The following is a 16,398-nucleotide window of genomic DNA, read 5'->3' as shown; positions in this document are numbered from 1 at the left end:
TTAGAGGTCTTGGTGATTGATGGTTCTATTGGGATCCCAATGTTTCATGGGCTATTCTTAATTGCCACAGATTTGCCTAGTTTTGCCAACCCTTGCAATTAGTAATTGATTGCTTAATCTTGTGTTAGACAGTATTCTGTATTTCCTGAATCAACTGTAATTGAGTGCAGGATGGGATATAAAGTCAATATTTGTGGGAACTAGGTCCACTACAATGTCTAACCTTTGAAGTGTCCCAGAATCTTGACTCTCCAGCCATAAAAATTGGATAGCTGTTGGCCGAATGCTCATTTTGCCAACAGCTATCTTTTCAGAATCCCCCATAAACATGCACACTCGGCCGAACATGTTTATTAAATAAGAAGAAAGGGGTGGCCAGGGTTGCCATCAGGAATTTCTTGGCCTCATGCAGCCAAGGAGTCTGAATTCCAGGCCTACTCTTATTACGGGCGGCAACGGAAAGTGGCAGGGGTGAGATTCAAACTGGCTCTGTGGCTTTGTGGATGGGCAGTGCGGAGACAGAAGGTGAGTATGGTCTCTGTCAGGGGGCAAGGGAGATAGATTAGTTGACAGGACTCTGTGCGGGTAAGAGATGAAAGTGTTAGGGACAGGAGGGGAGCCAGGGAGGAGATGCAACCTGAAAGAGGCTCAGTGGGGGAGTAGTGGGGCGAAGAAAAAAATTTCACTGAAGCTGCTACCTATAGAGAGCACAGACAGCTAGCAGTTTAGGAACTCCTACAGTCACTCACTAAGTGGTGCTGGCTGCTGCTTCTGGCACCTGCAGGCTCGAAGAACTTCCACAGCCGCAGCACACCTAGATGAACTATCCGGCTCCTTCTCACATATGGCAACCATATCACCTGTGGAATTCAGATGCCAAAATCAAGTCATACCCTAGACAAAATACCAAATTTAATTCAGACCCCAGACCAGACCCTCTAAATTAACTCAGACTCAAGACCAAATACATTTATACATTTAGACCCCACACCTACAGCAAAAAATATTCTGACCTCCCTCTAGACCCCTATGTACTTACCACTCCCGGGTTCTCTTGCTTCTTCAGTTCCGGGCACCTGAGGCTCCTGACGCTGAAGCCCTGCTCACAAGTTATTGACACTGGTCAGTGCCTTGTAAGCAGTGCCCCAGCAGTAGTCACTTGGATGAAAGAAATGGGCACTGCAATGTATTTGAACCTATTACTTTTACTAAACTAATATTATGTGAGCCACATTACAGTGGTTCAGCTGGCGGTTAGTGACAGGCACCTTTTTTTTTGGGGGCCGGGGCACGGAGAGCTGCACAGGCCATACTTCCCTGACGATGGCCCTGTAAAATTCCATAATTTGCAAACATATCATATACAACATATCTAATTATAAGATAATGACTAAAAACCAACTTTAATAACCTCATCTTTATAGTAGTTTCTTCACATAAACCATTCTAATCTCCAGGATAGCTTTCAAACATTTCCGTTTCTATTGATTATCCACTTTCCCTCCTTTTCATTCTTCAAAAATGGAGCTGACTGAAAATTAAAGCCTTTGTCAGTTGCAGCCTGCTTGACTTTTTATAGTGAGTTGAAATATACAGAGGAAGATATAAATGTAAAATACTCACCAGTCTTTATCTAATGCCACAAGTGCTCTAATAGTTAATAGTTTGACGTAGGAAATCATTGGAGGTTCTCCTGTAGACTAAACACTAGCAAGCTCCACTGACTCTAAGGCTTCTTTATTAACTATGATAGTCTGTTTTTTCTGGCCTGGAAATAAACGTGCACTGATATAACTAAAGGTGTATATACTTTAATAATGGTAGATGCAAAGTTGTAAAAGTCAATAAAATAAATGACACTAGCATTGGCATTAATACATTTATTAACCAAACAATTTTCATTAAAACTGGCATTTATTCATGTAATGTTAACCTTAGCGGTTTCAATCAAAATCATGAAAATAACTAAACTAAAACACTATACTAAAAAATGCTTTTATACACATTCTCACCACAGTTCACTTTCCAAGGTCCAGTTGACAGTCTAGATCAGTGCTTCGCAACAAGCTCTCCCGAGATTTCATCCTACTCAAAGATGCTTGGGATAGGAGTTACCATACGTCAGTCAAATTAACCGCTTGGGCCGCAGCCTTTTTCTTGTTTTTCATTTTAGTTTTTTCCTCCCCACATTCCAAAAGACATAACTCTTTGTTATCTTTCAGACATAGATATGCTGCCCATAGAAGTCTATGGAGATGGGAGGGAGGGGCAGGGGGAGGGAGCAGGACCTGAAAGAGAGAAACACAGATGCTGCTTCCCATGGGGTGGAATGGGAAAAATATCAACTCCTCCATAAATTCATAAAATTTTATTTTATGGTGTTCACAGTGCGGTAAAAACAACATGTTAACTTAATTCTGTGGGTCTACACCATTACAGCGATACCAAATTTATATAGTTTTTTTAATGTTTTACTACAGTTACAAAGAAATAATTGTTGAAAGAAAAAATTGTTTTGTGTTGCCATATTCTGAGACCCACAACTTTTGTATTTTTCCATCAATTGAGGCTGTGTGAGGGCTTGTTTTTTGCAGGATGAATTGTAGTTTTCATTAGTACCATTTTGGGGTACATGCAACTTTTTAATCCATTTTTTGTTGGGATGCGAGGTGACCAAAAAAACAGCAATTCTTTCTTTTTTTTTTCTTTTTTTTTACAGCAAAGCAGGTTAAATAATGTTATATTGTAATAGTTCTGACTTTCACATTACTTTTAATATTTTTTCATAAAAAAAAACGTTATTTAACATTCTTTTACTTTTTTATTTATTAGTCCCCTAAGGGACTTGAACAAGCTTTGGATGGATCACTTATTTTTTAATAAATATCCCCTCCCATTGTTTGACTTGTATCATATAAATTTTAATTAGTTTAAAATTTATGTGGAGAGTGCAAATGTTCTAAAAAATATCTGATTGGTATACATTGGTTTAATGTCAGATCTTTATATAATAAGAATTGTCTTTCTCACTTTACTAAAGTTAAAGCGTACCTCCTACTAAATGACAGCAAAAATAACAAAATAATTATGATTTCAATGAAAACTTTATTGTTACATATACATTTCAGTAACATGATTATAGATACATGAAAATGTAAACATACCCACGATGAAGGATTAAACCCAAGGTCTATTATAGTCAATGACATACAGCACATATAAAAAATGGAAAGTGCAAATGCTACAATCAATGTAAGCCACATTAGTATACTAAGACTGGAGTTAAGTATAAAGTGCAAAATGCATACAATAAGCAAATCAAATTCCTAGATACAGGAGAAGTGGAAGATACAGACCAAGGGGTAACAGACCCCGACACGTGTTTCACCCTGCTTCTTCTGGGGATTTCCAAGTTAAAGCATACCTAATGCTTTCAGGTGACTTTTCAGAATAAGCTGTCATGTGTATGTAAATGAGGAATAATACTATATCGGCCATTATATTACATTTTATATGGTATTAATCACACATATATAGAAAAAGCAGCAACATAGAAGACCTCAGTATTCAGCAGTATTGAGAAGTGTAGCTGTGAATCCAGCACTGGAGTGAGATAAAAGACTTACTAGAAACTGCAGCAGTGTGTCTTTCTATACTTTGTCTGAATCCAACTGCTCCCTCCTTCCCTCCTCCTCCTGCTCCCCTCCCCTCTCCATAGACTTCTATGGGCAGCAGCTGTAACCTGATCTCTGTTACGGGGCCTGTGAGTAATGTTACTGGGTCTGCAGAGAATTGTGTGAACCCACTGTGTCACCAAAGTATTTGACGTGGGGAGCGGAATCTAAGGGGACCCCAGGTATTCACCCTCTAACTTCTATACAGGGATCTGGACAGGGCTGCTGGGAAACCCCAGGTCGCTACCCCAGAGTAGTCTCCCGTGGAAACGACCTATGTTAACAGGCATATTACAGAATCAGCAGACGGAATTTGAGGTCAGGTTATAGCATAAATCAGGGCAGGCAGCAAAAAGGGGCACTTACGGTTAGAAGATCCCAAGGTCAGTACAGGCTGCAGAGGTTCATCATGGCTCACAAGCAAGAGGTTAGGGCAGGCGACAGGCAAGGATAGTCAAAGATACAGGCAGAGGTCAAACACAGGAAATCCAACAAAGTATAACGCAGGAAATTAATAAACTAGCTAGGATGAACCTAATTGCTCAAGCATTGGAGCAGAGTGGACGGAACCCTTTTATAGTTGGGAAAGCTGGGTGTAATATTGATTTGCGCTGGAAAAGGGTAAGCGTGTGCACGCCCTAGCATGCGGCAGTGGACAAGGCTGGGGGTGAGCGGTGGCGACATGGGAGGCCACCAGTAGCAGAAACCCGAGGAGAAGAGCTACGCCGGCCAGGAGACAAAAGACGCTGGTAAAATGGTCAGTACATGGTGGCGGGCAGTGGCGATGGCCCTTACAATCATTGAGTGTACGGATTCCTGTGTACGGGTCTTATGAGTAAACCCAGTAAGTGAACAGATAGGAGTGGGGGGCAGGTTTGAAAGTGGAGAAAACGTCTCTTTTCTGTAATAAGATATATTACAAAGTTTCTTATATACGCTTGTACTATTGATTTATGGAAAGAAAAAAAATAAAGTTTATTTACTCTTTAAGTTTCTTTCCAGTGCTCCCCAAGTCTGCCAAACAGTGCCTAAATAATGCCATACTGTGTCCACAAAGCAGTATCAAAATAGTACTTTCAGCTGTCGTATTCCTAGATTTTAGTTTCTTATTTTCTCCTTAATCTTGCCCTAACTGCTAGGGGACCTCTGCCAGGTCAAGAGTGTGACTTCTGACTCAATTCCTCTACCCAGAACCTCAGTGGTGAGAAAACCAGAAGTGGCATTTAGATGGTAGATGACGAATCCCATCCAATTTCTAAGCTGTAGTGATGATATTTTACAGCTAAAGATTTAAGGAAGACCTCCATTAATAACACCAACTTTCCATGTCTGCATTCCCCACTTGTAACCGCATTGTACACTTCTTTGATGTATCGTGTACTTACTTTATGAACTGCTGTCTTGTCTGTACTTTAAAAAAGCCTAGATTTCCCCAGCTTTCTCTTCCTCTCTGCTTTGCTATCAATCTCATGATGCTTCTTCACAGCATCACATGACCAGCTAAAGACCAAATCATTTCTGCATGCTGGGGGACACTGTGATTATCATTCGCTCTATTTTCTCCTAAATAAGATGAGAAACCATAAGTATAAGACAGGGAGGCTGCACTATATTCTTCTAAATTATACTGTGCAACAGGAACCTGTCTAAGTATCAGTGGTAGCTGATGATAGAATTTTCTGTCCCCCACCTGTGCAAAACTAGTGTGGTACCAGAACTGCTGAAGCCTGTGATGGGTGACACATGGATCTCCATAGGCTCTAGTAGAGAAAGCGTGTCACCGAGCCTGAATCACACTGCTGCTAAGCAACCATCCCAGTCTGATATATAGAGATAGAAGCAGCAAGAAAAAATTCAGGGGAGAGACTGACACATGGAATACCATAATAGTACACGTGGGAAAATTTAGTTTTGGCCGGAGTGTCCCTTTAAAATATATTAAACCTATACGGAGACAATTTTCTTTTAATCCCACAATATGATTGGCTTAAAACTGTGAATATCAAGCCCCAACCTAACATAAGCTATTATTTTTAGGTTGTATATTACAGTTTACAAATGTTCCCAAGCAGTTATGTGAATCCAGGAGAAAGTTACACAAACTGATTTCCAGATCTCAGCTGGTGTTAGAAATATACTGAGCTTTTATTCCTGTGTGGCAGAACACACACAAGAATGCTGAGCGTAATCATATAATTCAGCAAGATTCCACGTTCCTCTCCCATATTGTGCTATTCATAAATTTGTTATTCGCGAGCATATTTTGTTATTTGCAAAACTAAATATAGCTCAGTAAATGAAAACGTCTGCTAGTTTATGACCAAGGTCCAATTTCTAATCTATTGTAATTTTTTTCAAAATTTACACATATGCTCACATATGGGGCGCACGCACCATGCCCAACATTTTATGTAGTGAGAACAACAAATATAATAAATAACTTTTACAAATTTTAAAGTCAGATACAGAGCCCAATGGTCTAGAATTTCTGCTATTCTATGTATAACAATCAGCCATAACAATAAAACCACCTGCCTTATATTTTGTAGGACCCTTTTGTGCCACCAAAACAGCTCTGACCCATTGGGGCATGGACTCCACAAGACATCTGAGGTGGTCTGTGGTATCTGGCACCAAAACGTTAGCAGCAGATACTTTAAAGTGTAGCTAAACGTTTCACAAACTTCTGACATGTCATAATGACTTGTCAGCAGTTTGGATTGGTGGAGGTCTGAGCACTTAGACCCCCACCAATCGCTAGAACGAAGCAGCTGAAGCGCTCGTGTGGGCGCTCAGCCGCTTCGTGTCTGTTCGGCTTTTTCCGGAAAGCCGATGTATCGGAGTACGGGCTCATAGAATTTATATTGAGTCCGTACACGATACATTTATTTCCGCAAAAAGCCGAACAGACACGAAGCTGCTGAGCGCTCACACAAGCACTTTAGATGCTTCATTCTAGTGATTTGCGGGGGTCTCAGTGCTCGGACCCCCATCAATCCAAACTTCTGATATGTCACTATGACATGTCAGAAGTTTGTCAAACGTTTAGCTACACTTTAAGTCCTATATATAGCTATATCGCTATGTGCAGCCACATAAACACACTATAACGCTACTCATGTTTCAGGACGTTATGTGTATTCATTCTCCTGAGCACTTCTGTAGCGTCTCTGTGATTTACAGCATAGCAGGCGTAGTCTCGGGAGATTACACTGTAAACTGTCATTCACAGCGAGATCTCGCTGTGCTGTGCTGTAAATCTCACAGGGACGCTACAGAAGTGGTCAGGATTCTGAATACACATCACGTCCTGGCTGGAGGTAATGTATATTCATTGTCAAGAAGAGGCTGGACGCAGCTGCAGGCTTAAGGGAAGCCGACATGACCGTCCTGGTAGGGAAAGGGTTAATGTTATGAGGTGAGGGAAAGTTGAAGGAGCTGAAGGAGGGACGGGGAGGAGTTAAGGGGGACGGGGGGCCGTTACTGCGCTTCCCGCTGTTTCTCGGCATTGAGCCGGAAGCAGCGGGAGGAGTAACACACAATAAGCAAAGCTCCCCGTTGCCCGGTCTTTTAGTAATGGCAGAGGCCCTGATTTTAGAGCGGCTGCGTGCCGCTGCTGTGCACCACGGTCCCGGATGGCTGGAGGAGACCGTGGCTGCATTAACGCGGATCCCGGACGCCGTTTCGCCACGCCGGGCACGGCGTTCGGGGTCTGTTGTAAGGGACAGGCTCCCCTCCCCCGGCCCCCTTACGAGCATGGCTATGGCGGCGGGGGGGGGAGTCGGCAACAACCGCTCCTGCGCTGGGCAGGCAGAGAGCGGTGGCAGGAGTGACGGCGATGCAGGCTGTGTCGACCCGTCCCTCTCGGCGGTCCCGACCTCCAGAGCGCCTTAGTCCGGAGGTAGTCCCGCGGACACGGCGTCGCAGAGGGAGCCCGATCCCGGACGCTGCAGGCCAGGCAGCTGGGAGGACCGCCCCTTCCCAGGCCCTGCGTCCTGGCAGGAATCCCAGGCCGCGACGGGGTCCGGCGGTAAGCAGGGAGTCGCAGGCTGGGCTCCCTGTCACCCCTCCCCCATCAGATGGAAGATGTCGAGAGCAAGGTACGGCCGCCCCGCATGGTGATGTTCCGGCCAGGGGGCAGGCTTCGTCAGGATCGTCTAGACGGACGACTAGATCTGCAGCGACGTCGAGGCAACAGGTCCGGTCGGAAGTCTGGGTCCCGGCGGTCGGGCGGCAGGTGGCCGGCCCATCGGTCAGCGCGTCCTCATCCCCTTTCCGAAGATGTCGTTGGGAGGGACAGTCGTCGGCGAGAGAAGAACTGGAGGAAGGTGAACTGGACGTGTATCGTCGAGGTCAGGATGGTCCGGCTGACGGGAACACAGCGCCTGTGCAGCCCGGTGAGTGTATAACTCCATTATTGTCTTATCCAGCGATTTTTATGTCGGGTGTCGGCGGGGGGGCTGCTAGCATAGCATCGGGGGCCGGTAGTGGCGCGGGCGGACGCGACGGAGCGGGTTTGGCAGATTTAGTGGGTTGCTTACGGGAGCTGGTGGGGCGCCTGGATAGGGCCGCGGCGCCGGTAGTAACGGAAGTGTCCCCTGCGGTAGTTTGGGAAGGCCCCAGGGACGTGGGATCGTTGCAGGCGCGTCCTGTGGTGGCGGTTAGAGAGGCGGTCGCGGTGTCGGTGCAGACTGAGGCACAGAAGGACGGCGATCGAGTGCGCATGGACGATCGTGCTCGGGGGGAGGTGTATGTTTGTTTTGAGGGTCCGTTGGGGGCGCATTTAAAGCAGGAGGTGCGTGATCGGATCTGGAAAGATGAATATGTTGAAATTTTTTCTCTCTTGCCGCTGGCTAAATTTAATTTGGATAAGAGCAAGCGGGATGAGAGTAAAAAGGACGAGGAGGAACGGCGGCGGTATAGGCTTATCCCGCAGACGTTCGTTAATTGGTCGCAGGCGTTCGCCATACTGGCTAGTGTGATAGGGGAAAAGGCGCCGGAAAATTGTTCGGCGTTATTTTGTTATTTTGATGCTATTGGGGAGGCTCATAGGGCGTATGGGGGTCAGGCGTGGCTGCGATATGATGAGCAATTCCGTCAGCGGAAGGCGGTTCGGCCGGCGATTCGGTGGGACCAGAAGGATATTGCTCTCTGGTTACGGGTTACGGCTCCGGTTAGGCAGCCCTTTCCCGGGAGCGGTGGCCAGGGAGGCCAGTCTAGTCAGAGTGGACCAAGCGGCGGGGGAAAGGCGGGGTTTTGCTGGCAATTCAATGAAGGCCAGTGCAAGTTTGGGGCCACGTGCAAGTTCAAGCACGTGTGCTCCGAGTGTAATGGTGCATCACACGGGGCGGCAAAATGTCTGCGGAAAAAGAGGTCAGGGAACCAGCACGGGGCTGGTCAAGGGGGTGTCGCCGGTGAGGGTGGAAAGGATGGCCCCTTATCTAAGTGAGTATCCGGATAGGGCGGCAGCTAAGTTGCTTTATGAAGGGTTTAGTGTTGGTTTTGTTATTCCTCCGCCTCCTTATGAGGTTCCGGTTACGCGGAGAAATTTAAAATCGGCTTACTTGCATGCGGAAGTCGTGTCGGAAAAGTTGTTAAAAGAAGTTTCGTTGGGGCGCATGTCGGGGCCATTTGTGGAGTCGCCGGTGAAAGATTTAGTTGTGTCCCCTTTGGGTATTGTCCCTAAACGCGAGCCCGGAAAGTTTCGTTTGATTCAACATTTATCGTATCCCAAAGGTTCGTCGGTAAATGACGGGATTGATCACGAGTTGTGTTCCGTAGTTTATACCTCATTCGATAAGGCGGTGGGGTTAGTGCGGGCTGCGGGTCCGGGGGCGCTGCTAGCAAAAACCGACATCGAGGCGGCGTTCAGGTTGTTGCCGGTCCATCCAGAAAGCCAACGGCTGTTGGGTTGTTTTTGGAATGGGGCCTTTTACGTGGATCGGTGCCTTCCGATGGGGTGTTCTCTTTCTTGTGCGTACTTCGAGGCGTTTAGTAGCTTCGTGGAGTGGGTAACGAGGGGAGTATCCGGGGTCGATTCGTTGATCCATTACTTAGATGATTTTTTGTGCGTTGGCCCGGGGGGTTCGCCGGTTTGCGGTAACTTGCTTCATGCCCTGCAGAAGGTGGCGAGGGATTTTGGGATCCCTTTGGCGCCGGAAAAAACGGAGGGCCCGGTAGCGACGATTTGTTTCTTGGGAATCGAAATTGACTCGGTGGCAATGGAGTGTCGGCTCCCGGCGGATAAGTTGGGTGCTTTGAGGCTGGAGGTGCGACGGGCTTGTAGAATGAAGAAAATGTCGCTGAGGGAGCTTCAGTCGCTGCTGGGGAAGTTGAATTTCGCCTGCCGGATTATGCCGATGGGGAGGGTGTTTGGTAGAAGGTTGGCGGCGGCAACGGCGGGAGTGCGGGCGCCGCATCATTTTGTGCGGCTCAAGGAGGAGCACCGAGCTGATCTTCAGGTTTGGGATGACTTCTTGGGCCAGTACAATGGTCGCTCGCTATGGATGGCCCCAGCGCAGGATACGAGTGATCTGAATATTTTCACGGATGCGGCTGGGGCGGGTGGCTTTGGAGCTTACGGGGGAGGTCCGTGGTGCGCAGGTCAATGGCCGGCTAGCTGGGTGTCCAGTGGATTGACGCGGAATCTGGCCCTGCTCGAGCTGTTTCCCATCGTGGTGGCGGCTACCATTTGGGGGGACAGGCTCAGGGATAAGAAGGTCCGTTTTTACTGCGACAACATGGGGGTGGTGCTTGCCATTAATAACATCATGGCGTCCTCTCCTCCGGTAGTTCAATTGTTGCGACATTTAGTGTTGGTGTGTTTGTCGTTGAACGCGTGGGTGGTGGCGGTGCATGTCCCGGGTGTACGGAATTGTGTTGCTGATGCTCTTTCTCGCTCGCAGTGGGACCGGTTTCGGCAATTGGCCCCGGGAGCGGAACGTCTCGGTTTGGCTTGTCCGGATCATCTATGGGATCTGGTATCGGTCCCGTAGAGCAGCTGTTACAAAGGTCTTTGGCGCGCACGACGTGGAGGGCTTATGCTGCTTGTTGGAGGCAGTGGGAGGAGTGGGTAAGAGAGTTGGGTGATGTCAATACGGATAGAGACAGGTTGGTGGCACTTTTGTATTGGTTAGGGGATGCCTGGGAGGCGGGGTTTTCAGTAGCGAAGGTGAACCGGTTCATATCCGCGGTGGCGTTTGGGCTTAAGTTGCGGGGCTTGCGGGATGTATCGAAGGAATTTCTGGTATCGCAGGCTTTGAAGGGGTTGCGCAGAGGGAGGTTGGAGGCGGATAGTAGAAGGCCGGTGTCGTTTGCTTTGCTGGGCTTGTTGGGCGGTTCATTGGCATCGGTATGTCGTTCTTCAGATGAAATGGATTTGTTTCGGTTGGCTTTTTCGTTGGCGTTCTTCGGAGCATTTAGAATAGGTGAGTTGGTGTCGCCAAGTACTAAACAGGCAGGAGGTGCGTGATCGGATCTGGAAAGATGAATATGTTGAAATTTTTTCTCTCTTGCCGCTGGCTAAATTTAATTTGGATAAGAGCAAGCGGGATGAGAGTAAAAAGGACGAGGAGGAACGGCGGCGGTATAGGCTTATCCCGCAGACGTTCGTTAATTGGTCGCAGGCGTTCGCCATACTGGCTAGTGTGATAGGGGAAAAGGCGCCGGAAAATTGTTCGGCGTTATTTTGTTATTTTGATGCTATTGGGGAGGCTCATAGGGCGTATGGGGGTCAGGCGTGGCTGCGATATGATGAGCAATTCCGTCAGCGGAAGGCGGTTCGGCCGGCGATTCGGTGGGACCAGAAGGATATTGCTCTCTGGTTACGGGTTACGGCTCCGGTTAGGCAGCCCTTTCCCGGGAGCGGTGGCCAGGGAGGCCAGTCTAGTCAGAGTGGACCAAGCGGCGGGGGAAAGGCGGGGTTTTGCTGGCAATTCAATGAAGGCCAGTGCAAGTTTGGGGCCACGTGCAAGTTCAAGCACGTGTGCTCCGAGTGTAATGGTGCATCACACGGGGCGGCAAAATGTCTGCGGAAAAAGAGGTCAGGGAACCAGCAGGCTTTGAAGGGGTTGCGCAGAGGGAGGTTGGAGGCGGATAGTAGAAGGCCGGTGTCGTTTGCTTTGCTGGGCTTGTTGGGCGGTTCATTGGCATCGGTATGTCGTTCTTCAGATGAAATGGATTTGTTTCGGTTGGCTTTTTCGTTGGCGTTCTTCGGAGCATTTAGAATAGGTGAGTTGGTGTCGCCAAGTACTAAACAGGCAGGGGGGCTGAGATCTGGGGAGGTGAGCCTTTTTGCAGATCGGCTGGAGGTATGGTTGCGTAGATCGAAAACTGACCAATTAGGGAAGGGAAAACTGATAGTTTTGTTCGCTCTCCCGGGGTCGGTCATGTGCCCAGTAGAGTGCATGCGAGGTTTTACAAAAAACAGGGGGTCTCCAGATTTGCCTTTGTTACGTCATGTGGACGGGTCGTTCTTGTCCAGGTTTCAGTTTGGAGCTGTTTTTAAAAAATGTTTGACGGCGGTTGGGGTTGCGGCAGGCTCATACTCATCTCATTCCTTCCGGATTGGCGCAGCAACAGAAGCAGGGCGCTGGGGGTTGGATGATGAGGGGGTGAGGCGTATTGGTCGTTGGGAGTCTAAAAGGTTTAAGTCCTATGTCCGCCCCCATATGTTGTAATTTTGTTGTTTATGCTTGCAAATGTTATATGGTGGTGCCTAACTGTGTTTTCCGTTTCAGATTCGCCTCCTTGTCTGGTGTGGTTGATGGGTCATTCGTACGTGCACTGGGGGGCTTTGAGGGCGGATGTCCGCCCGGATGGTCGCCAGTTGCGCATTCCGCGACAGGATGCGGTTGTGCATTGGCTGGGGTTTAGAGGTATGTCGTGGAACAGGGTGTTGGCGGAATTCCAGACATATGTGCGGCTTGATAGGGTTCCGGAGGTTTTAGTGTTGCACGTGGGTGGGAATGACTTAGGAGTCCGCCCTTTTCGTGAGTTGGTGCGGGATATCAAACATGATTTGTTGTGTTTGTGGGTATCTTATCCCAAGTTGGTGGTAGTGTGGTCGGACATAGTCCCAAGGAAGCATTGGCGGTTAGCTAGATCAGTGGAGAGAGTCAATAAGGCTCGGATAAAAGTTAACCGGGCGGTGTCCCGTTTTGTGGCGAAGAACGGGGGCATTTGCGTGAGGCATAGGGATTTGGAGTCAGGATTGGGGAATTTCTGGAGGAGTGACGGGGTTCATCTGACCGAGGTTGGCATTGATATTTGGAGCTTGGCTATAGCAGAAGGCATAGAAAGGGCGGTGGTGGTGTGGAGGAACTCACAGGCTTAAGGTGGTCAAGGCCTGTTTCGCGGTGGCGGGGGGAGTCCTTGAGGCCAGTCAGTACAAAATGGTGGGGGGGTCGCATCGGGGGTATGCGTCCCCCAAAAAAGGTACATGGTTGAAGACTTCATCGGGTGTTATCCCTTTGAAGTGGTCTTCTGGTAGAAGGTATGTCACTTGAAGGCTTCATCGGGTGTTATCCCTTTGAAGTGGACTTCTAGTGGTCGGTATATCACTTGAGGGCTTCATCGGGTGTTATCCCCTTGAAGTGGACTTCTAGTGGTGGGAGCCATCTGCAGAGGTGAACGGTGCTTCCGAGCTGGTTTACGGCTGGAGGTAATTAGTGGTTTGCAGATGGCTAATTTGGTGTGTTCTTGAAAGGAACATCTGAAGGGGCTTCAAGGACTTCCTCTGCTCGGGTTAATGTTAACGTTTAATTGTTATTTATGATTCTGACCCATGTTGGGTCATGTGAATTATTAGGAGGAATTCTCTGGTGGATTCCTAACTAGTTATCCGAATGTTTCGGATTTAAATTGTTTTTATAAAACTGTGAAATTAATAAACGGCTGCTGTGGCCATTTCACATCCAACCTCGGTGTCATGTGTCGTTACTAAATGGGGGTGGGGGGATAGTATGGTCTAAGGTTAACACACGACTCTACCTAGGCAGGTCAAGAAGAGGCTGGACGCAGCTGCAGGCTTAAGGGAAGCCGACATGACCGTCCTGGTAGGGAAAGGGTTAATGTTATGAGGTGAGGGAAAGTTGAAGGAGCTGAAGGAGGGACGGGGAGGAGTTAAGGGGGACGGGGGGGCCGTTACTGCGCTTCCCGCTGTTTCTCGGCATTGAGCCGGAAGCAGCGGGAGGAGTAACACACAATAAGCAAAGCTCCCACCCTCCCACCCTTGTTTTGTTACTCCTTAGGTCTTATGTATGTCCGTCTATGAGCGTTGTGTTTTATTTTGTGTGCTTATTTAACATGTTTTTCTTTTTTCCGGAGTAGGTTCTGTTGTCATGGCAGCTGGCGGGGGGAGTCCTTGAGGCCAGTCAGTACAAAATGGTGGGGGGGTCGCATCGGGGGTATGCGTCCCCCAAAAAAGGTACATGGTTGAAGACTTCATCGGGTGTTATCCCTTTGAAGTGGTCTTCTGGTAGAAGGTATGTCACTTGAAGGCTTCATCGGGTGTTATCCCTTTGAAGTGGACTTCTAGTGGTCGGTATATCACTTGAGGGCTTCATCGGGTGTTATCCCCTTGAAGTGGACTTCTAGTGGTGGGAGCCATCTGCAGAGGTGAACGGTGCTTCCGAGCTGGTTTACGGCTGGAGGTAATTAGTGGTTTGCAGATGGCTAATTTGGTGTGTTCTTGAAAGGAACATCTGAAGGGGCTTCAAGGACTTCCTCTGCTCGGGTTAATGTTAACGTTTAATTGTTATTTATGATTCTGACCCATGTTGGGTCATGTGAATTATTAGGAGGAATTCTCTGGTGGATTCCTAACTAGTTATCCGAATGTTTCGGATTTAAATTGTTTTTATAAAACTGTGAAATTAATAAACGGCTGCTGTGGCCATTTCACATCCAACCTCGGTGTCATGTGTCGTTACTAAATGGGGGTGGGGGGATAGTATGGTCTAAGGTTAACACACGACTCTACCTAGGCAGGTCATGACACATGAGTAGCGTTATACTGTGTTTATGTGGCTGCACATAGCGATATAGCTATATCGCTATCTGCAGAGTAAATTAATGGAGAGAAGTGTATGATGCTGATTGGTCACTGATTGGTCAGCGTCATACACTTCTCTCCACAATGACCACTTGGTCATATAGTAAAACACGCCCAGTTTTCCATTGAGAAACTCATTAGCATAAAGCTAAAATAGGTCATAGCTCCGTCAAAAATGATCGTTTTTCTAAATAAAAAACACTGCTGTAATCTACATTACAGCGCCGATCGCATCATGTACAAGATAGGCCACTTATAATGTGGTGACAGAGACTCTTTAAGAACTGACGGTTCACTTGCAGCCTAATATATCCTACTTCCTGACAGGTGCCATTGTCATGAGATAATCTCATTCACTTCACCTGTCAGTGGTTTTAAGGGATGGCTGATCATGTTAAAAGGATTTTTTACTAATCATGCGGGCTGACCTCGGAGACTCTCACAAATACCTAGAAGGCATAGGACCCTTTGGCATTTTCTATGTACAGCGCCACTCCAGACTAGGAAAGACATGCAACTCAGCCCTATTCAGTAGAATGGGGTGAGCTGCAGAATCTGCACAGTGACTTATCGGCAGTGTGCTGTGCAGGGAAAAAAAACGAAAGAAGCGGCTATGCATTACTAATGCTGTAGCACCTTAGATCTAATGATCAAGGGGTCCTAGTAATATACCATAACATATTGCTTGGAAACCCCTTTAAACTATGACCTATAAATGAAACTTTTATATTGTATATAAATGAAATCGTCACTGTATCCAGCGGCAGATTGTACTAAGTATATTTTGTATAACTCTGGGATACTGGTTTTCTGTACAGTCAAATAAAGACATATCTACAAAGTGATTCGATTAGAGCAGGATAAACCATTTAGCCTATATAAACAGTTAAAAAAATAATTTTTTGGTGCATTTTGGAAAAACTAGTTTAGTACACATTTTCCTAACTAAAGAAATTTCTATTAGTCAAACTCGATTTACATTTCTAGATCCCATATCACAGATCTGAGTGAATGTCCTACTCTACGCACATGCAGGGTAGTAAAATCACTCATGTTTATAATATCCACTCCTATGAAATTCTTTCCAGACATCTGCGCTCCTGTGCGTTGTATCCCTTTCCACGCTAAGGCTCTATTCACATCTGCATTGGGGTCCTTTTCTGACGTTCCATCAGAGCTTTCCGTCAGAACGGGACCCTGAACAGACACAAACTGACACGAACGGTAAGGGTATGTTCACACGGCCTATTTACGGACGTAATTCGGGCGTTTTTGCCCCGAATTACGTCCGAAAATAGCGCCTCAATAGCGCTGACAAACATCTGCCCATTGAAAGCAATGGGCAGACGTTTGTCTGTTCACACGAGGCGTAATTTACGCGCCGCTGTCAAAAGACGGCGCGTAAATAGACGCCCGCGTAAAAAGAAGTGACCTGTCACTTCTTTGGCCGTAATTAGAGCCGTTATTCATTGACTCCAATGAATAGCAGCGCTAATTACGCCCGTAATTGACGCGGCGTTCAAGCGCCTGCACATGCCGTTACGGCTGAAATTACGGGGATGTTTTCAGGCTGAAACATCCCCGTAATTTCAGCCGTTACGGACGCCCTCGTGTGAACATACCCTAACAAGAGGTTTCCGTTTCCATCACCTTTGATTTCCGAAGTTTTGC

Source organism: Rhinoderma darwinii, chromosome 2, assembly GCF_050947455.1.
Source record: "Rhinoderma darwinii isolate aRhiDar2 chromosome 2, aRhiDar2.hap1, whole genome shotgun sequence".
Taxonomy (NCBI): domain Eukaryota; kingdom Metazoa; phylum Chordata; class Amphibia; order Anura; family Rhinodermatidae; genus Rhinoderma; species Rhinoderma darwinii.
Note: the sequence above shows the minus strand (reverse complement) of the source record.